Source organism: Protobothrops mucrosquamatus, unplaced genomic scaffold (assembly GCF_001527695.2).
Source record: "Protobothrops mucrosquamatus isolate PMUCROS unplaced genomic scaffold, P.Mucros_1.0 scaffold275, whole genome shotgun sequence".
NCBI classification, from domain to species: Eukaryota; Metazoa; Chordata; class Lepidosauria; order Squamata; family Viperidae; genus Protobothrops; species Protobothrops mucrosquamatus.
Window position 1 is genome coordinate 470271 of NW_015386619.1, and position 6000 is coordinate 476270.

Here is a 6000-nt window from a genome sequence, read left to right on the forward strand (position 1 = left end):
CTGAGTGTGTGCCTATCTAGAATAGTGTATATGTCTCCAAGTTGATGATGTTGAGATGCTGGCTTACAAGCAAGCCTCCAAAATTGAGAGTCTAGCTTGCCTAGCAGAGTGTCAGCATCCTGTGGCAAAACTGGATTTTGTTATGTTGTGGCATACAGGTAGTCCTCAGCCTATGACAACAATTGAGTCCAAAATTTCCATTGCTATATAAGACAGTTGTTAAATGAGTTTTACCCCATTTTACATTTCTTGTTACAGTTGTTAAATCAATCACCGCATTTATTAAGTTAGTAATATGGTTGTGAAGAAGTGAATATGGTTTTTCCAATGACTTTATTTGTCAAAAGGTCTCAAAAGGTGGTTACACGATCCTGGGACACTGAAACGATCATAAATATATGCCAATTGCCAAGCATTTGAATTTTGATCATGTGACCATAACAATTGATACAGTGGTTGTAAGTGTGAAAAATGGTCATAAGTCACTTTTTTTCAGTGCTGTTGTAATTTCAAATGGTCCCTAATCAAATGGTTGCAAGTTGAGGACCACCTGTATTGGTCTACATGTGTCTAAATTGTTCAGTATTGCCGTATTGTGAGCAAGAGATACTGATTTGGCATGCTATGATTAATTCAGATGACAACCAAACCTTTTTTCTATGAGGGAGATGGAGTTAATAAATAAAAGCAGATGAAAACTTTATGATTAATTATAAATGAAAGAGGTAAATTGATGTATGTATTCAAGTCTGAATTGATATCATAAAGATTGTTCTAGATGTAGAATGTAGGTAGAATTCATACCTACAACAATCTAATGAATAGTGATAAGAACAAAGTATGATTTGGGAAAACACAGTACAACATTCTTAATGAATGTGAAACAAGGGAAAAATTATTCCATTATGTGTCATGAATAGTGTGTAGGACAGTGGTTCTCAACCTGTGGGTCGGGACCCCATTTGGGGTCGATCGACCATTTCATGGGGGTCGCCAAGCAAGGCTGTCCGCCATTTTTTTGTCCGCCATTTTTTTTGTCCGCCATTTTTTCCCCTTTTTGGGCGGGTGCCTTACCTCCCTTGGGCTGGGCCAGCTGGTGGTCGGCCTGCTCCGTCTCTGCCGCTTGCCAGCTATGCCTCGGCCAGCGCAGGGGACGGAACCACGCATGCGCGGAGCTCCCGGGCAGGGAAAATCCTCGACTTACGACCGGTTGGGTAGTCCTCGACTTACGACCGGTTTAGTCCTCGACTTACGACCGGTTTAGTCCTCGACTTACGACCGGTTGGGGTCGCGGCATTAAAAAGGTTGAGAACCACTGGTGTAGGACATGATGGAAAAATATACAAAAAGAAATCGGGCTATTTGAAGAGTCAAGGATTATGGTTGGTGAATACCTGTTCCAAAAATAGTCTGCTTGTTTTGAGTACAAGGCATAAATATCTGACTATTCATATAAATTCATGCAAAGGAATGTATCTGAAGGTATTATTGGATTGTTTATGATGAAAGACAATTAGTGAAGAATTCAATGGTGATGAAAACATCTTAATGTGGGACTGTCAGTTTTTAGTAATGTGAAGAGTGGAATTGGCAAAAAAACTCATATGGAAAAAAAGCAAGAAAGAGAAATGCAAGAGCAATCTTCCAAGCAGAATGAATGGAAAGGAGGAAAAGAAAGAGGATGGAAATACCATCAAAATGGACAGCACATAAATCAGATGGCTGGTTGGTAGGTAGGTAGGTGGCTCGATGGATGAATAGACAGACAATTGCACTAGTAAAGAAACAAGCTGAAGGCAAGGAAAAAGTATTGTATGTATAGAGAAAGGTTTTCAAACTTGGCAACTTTTAGATAAGTAGACTTCGACTCCCAGAATTCCCCAGGCAGAATCTTAAAGTTGCCAAGTTCGAAAAACATGTACAGGCAGATCATAGACAAAGAAAGAAAAATATGGTTAAAATTAAAATAAAGAATACTGAAAGACATTTTGATGGAAATTAAATTTTATTTTGGAAATGGGTAAAGAATTTTAAAAAGGAATCTCTAGCACAATTTAAAAGCGGTGAAATGATTTGGGAGGAAACTAAAATGAGAAAATGCTGGAAGGAGACCTTTAGAGGTATAGGAACAATAGTGGCATTGGAAGACTGATATGAAAATAACTGCTATAAATATTTACAGGTAGGTCTTGACTTATTACTACAATTGAGCCCAACATTTCTGTTACTAAGTGAGACATTTGTTAAGTGAATTTTGCTCCATTTTATGACTTTTCTTGCCACAGCTGTTAAGTGAATCACTGCAAATGTTAAGTTAGTAACACAGTTGTTAAATGAATCTAGCTTCCTCATTGACTTTGCTTGTCAGAAGGTTGCAAAAGGAGATTTACATGACCCACATCATAATATGGGGGTCATAACCATTATAAATATGAGTCAGTTGCCAAGTGTCTGAATTTTGATCACATGACCATGGGGATGCTGAATTGGTCATACATATGAAAAATGGTCTAAGTCAGTGCCACTGTAATTTTGAACAGTCACTAAATGAATTGTTATAAGTTAAGAACAATCTGTATAAAAAATTGTTGATGAAACACATACCAGATAGGTTGTACATAAATTATATTTATGGTCATTAGTAAATCACTGAGCAATGCATGAATCTGACAATGGAAGTTTATTGAAAAATTTAGTTCTAGATTAAGGCTAACTCAAAAGAAATATCTACACTAACTACCCTAGATCTTATTTGTAATGTGAATTTAAGATGATCAGTAGCCATAAAAATCAATCCTAATGAGAACCCTAACTCTACATCTAACCAAAATATATTAATTCTAATTTAACCTAATGTAACTGTAGTTCCAACACAAATATTTTCCTAACCATAAATCCAGTGGTGGGATTCAGCCAGTTTGCACCAGTTCAGCAGAACCGGTAGCTAATTTTTTGTTGCCCAGACCCAGAATGGACTTCTGGAAGTGGCATCCACACAGAGAACTGGTTGTTCACATATTTGAATCCCACCACTGCATAAATCCCAAGATTTACCTACAATTAACCATATAAACTATCCTTAATTCTAAATTTAATATTAAATTTACATTTAACTCTCACTGAGCTCTAAATATAACTTACCACCCATACAAATATTTTGCATGGGTAGGAAAATTGGTTGTTAAACATAAACAGTATGTGATGGAAGTAAAAAATGTGTGAAAATAAATGGAATAATAGTTTTACAGACAGCAGAGGGTGACGAAAGTAAGAATTATTCACTTGGTTTTTTTAATGAATCAATGAATAAATTTATAAGGAATGTTTATTAGCTGGGCATGAATATATACTGTATATAACTTTGTATATAGATTATACAAGATAATTTGCATTGAATATTTGACAGATTGTATAGCAGCATTTAATTTTTTTGAAGATCAAGGTACTGATATTTGAGAATGAATACTAAATTATACATAAATGTGGTAAAACCTAAGGCAATTAGAAGGATTTTGTACCTTAGTAGAATGTTCAATAAAGATTGGGACACCTATGAAGAAATTTCATGATTTGCAAGTTCTGATAGAACAGGAATGGATAGTAAGTGGTTATGTTGTAAAAACAAATATTTATTTAAAATAGGTGAAAATAGCAGTATATAAGAATTAGTTATGACAGGAGAAATAGGAAAAAAAGATGAATGAAGTGTGAGTAGTATAGTAAACTAGAGAGAAGGTCAAGAATGAATGGTTGATGAATGAATGTGCATTGAATACGAATGTGAGTGACCAGTACATTGAGACTCTCTGGATATCAAAAGAGAAGGAATGTGCATCAAATTGCAAAATAAATATACAAAGGAGAGAAGTATCAAGTAAATTGTGCTTGTATTAAGTAAAGAAAGAAATGAGAAATTTAAAGAACAAAAGAAGCATATGAATCAAAATATGGGTATAGCAGGGATATATAACAGCATAACAGAATAACATAGTTATTTACTTTTCTTATTTCACACCTTTAGTTTCTTTGATTGACAATTTCCTATTCCCTTTTGGCACTTTGTATAGCCCTGCTTACTCTCAAAGGGAATAACATGATGGATATGTAGGTATGTAATATAATATGACTACACTGTACAGAATTCATTTGGGTCTATTATTTGTCATGTACAAACGCAAGCTCTTGAGAAGATTCATAAGGCAAATGGTATGCCATCTGCTTGCTTCTCTTCCTCACTAGCATTTTTTTTAAAACTGGAGCAGAGGGGATAAAAACCTCTGGGGTTGCTAGGCAACTGCAGGGTGGGATATTAACTACTTCTATGACAACTTAGAACTATTAACAAGATTTTCATGCAATAGTCTACATATCATAATTTTATCCATCAAAGCTAATAAAACTAGGCATGTTGTTGATAGCACACATTACATTTTATTTTAGTTGAAGATCTATCTTGATTTGAATACTTCTATATTGCATGCCCAATTAGCAAAGAAATCTTCAAAAGAGTTCTGGTAAGCAGCTTTTATCACCAGCGCCAGTATTCTGGGTTACTTGAATGCTGCTGCTATGATCTTCAGGATAAGAAAAAATATATATTTATTTTCACCCTTTTTATAGTTTTAGCTTTGGTACTATTTTGAGGAGGAGAGTTTGTAGTTCCAAACACCATCAAATCCAGAAGGGTTATTATACTGCAACATGCAACTTTAGAAATACATAAGAATGCAATCAACATACATATAAACTCATAAGTGTGATTAAAGTTTATTGGTATTTTGTATGCACTGCTGTTGCTGCTATAAAGCTGAATAATTTGTGCATATTGCATAAAAAATAATCCCATAGTTCACCTCAATTATTTCAAATTATCACTGTGCAGTGTTTTCATTTGAGCTAGACTAAATTCTAACAATGTCAAAAATACATAGAACTCCTGAAGAAACCTATAATTACAAACATTATGTATCATCAAAGATGAGTTTGCATAAAGACCAGGCATGTTTGAGGTTTTTTTGCTACTGGAAGAACATTTGGGTTTTTAAATATCATCCAATTCTAGACATTGTAAAAACCTGACCAAATTGATCTGTTCCCAGTAAAGGAGAAGTATTAAAAGACACAAGATTGTCTGATAATAATCATGGTTAGAGGCTCTGCTATAACTCTGTGATTGGAAAAAGGCCATTCAGCTTTACTGCCACCAGTGCGAATAATAAAATATGGCTGGAACAATATGAAGAAATGGAAACCTAGCTTATAGATTGCATTTGCAAAACACAGGAAAGAAAAATGAAAACACATTCATGCTTCAACTACATGGCACCACAGTTACAACAAAACAGTCAGCTTAGGGGAGGCTTTTTCAGTGGAAATGTACAAAATGTTTGTGCATAAAGCATTCCATTTATATAGAATATCTGGCTTCAAATTAACCATGTTTAATCTACAACATATTTTGGTGGTTTGATCTATAGATGGAAAAAAAGCTGTTTTATTCTAGGTATGGACCAGTATGTGGCAGTTCAAGCAGATATAGTGGGGGGAGTGAAGGTCCATATTACAGAAGGAGGAAGGGAGGTAAGAGATTAAGAAGGGAAGCAAGACTTAGATAATAGGAGGGAGGAGTTAGTATGAATATCTTGCCCAAATTACCCGTAAAATCACTCTAGGATTCTTCCAAGACATTTCAAATTTGGGTTTGGATGAAATCTGTAAATAGTAAAATGCTGGATTTTATTTTTGCTGAATCACATCTGATCCAAAATGGTTTGGCTGAATTTTTGGAGCTTGATGGTTTATTCTAGGATTTTTTGAAACAGATTTTTTTTAGATATTTTGTAAAACATAAAATAGTCTATTCTGTATTCTGTCCTGCATTCTCACTCATCTTGAGTTGAGGTAAGTCAATGAGGATGCATTTATATACATGGTTTATTGCGTTTCCAATACTGAAATTATATAGTAATTACATTAAACAGGAGCTTCTATAACATGCAA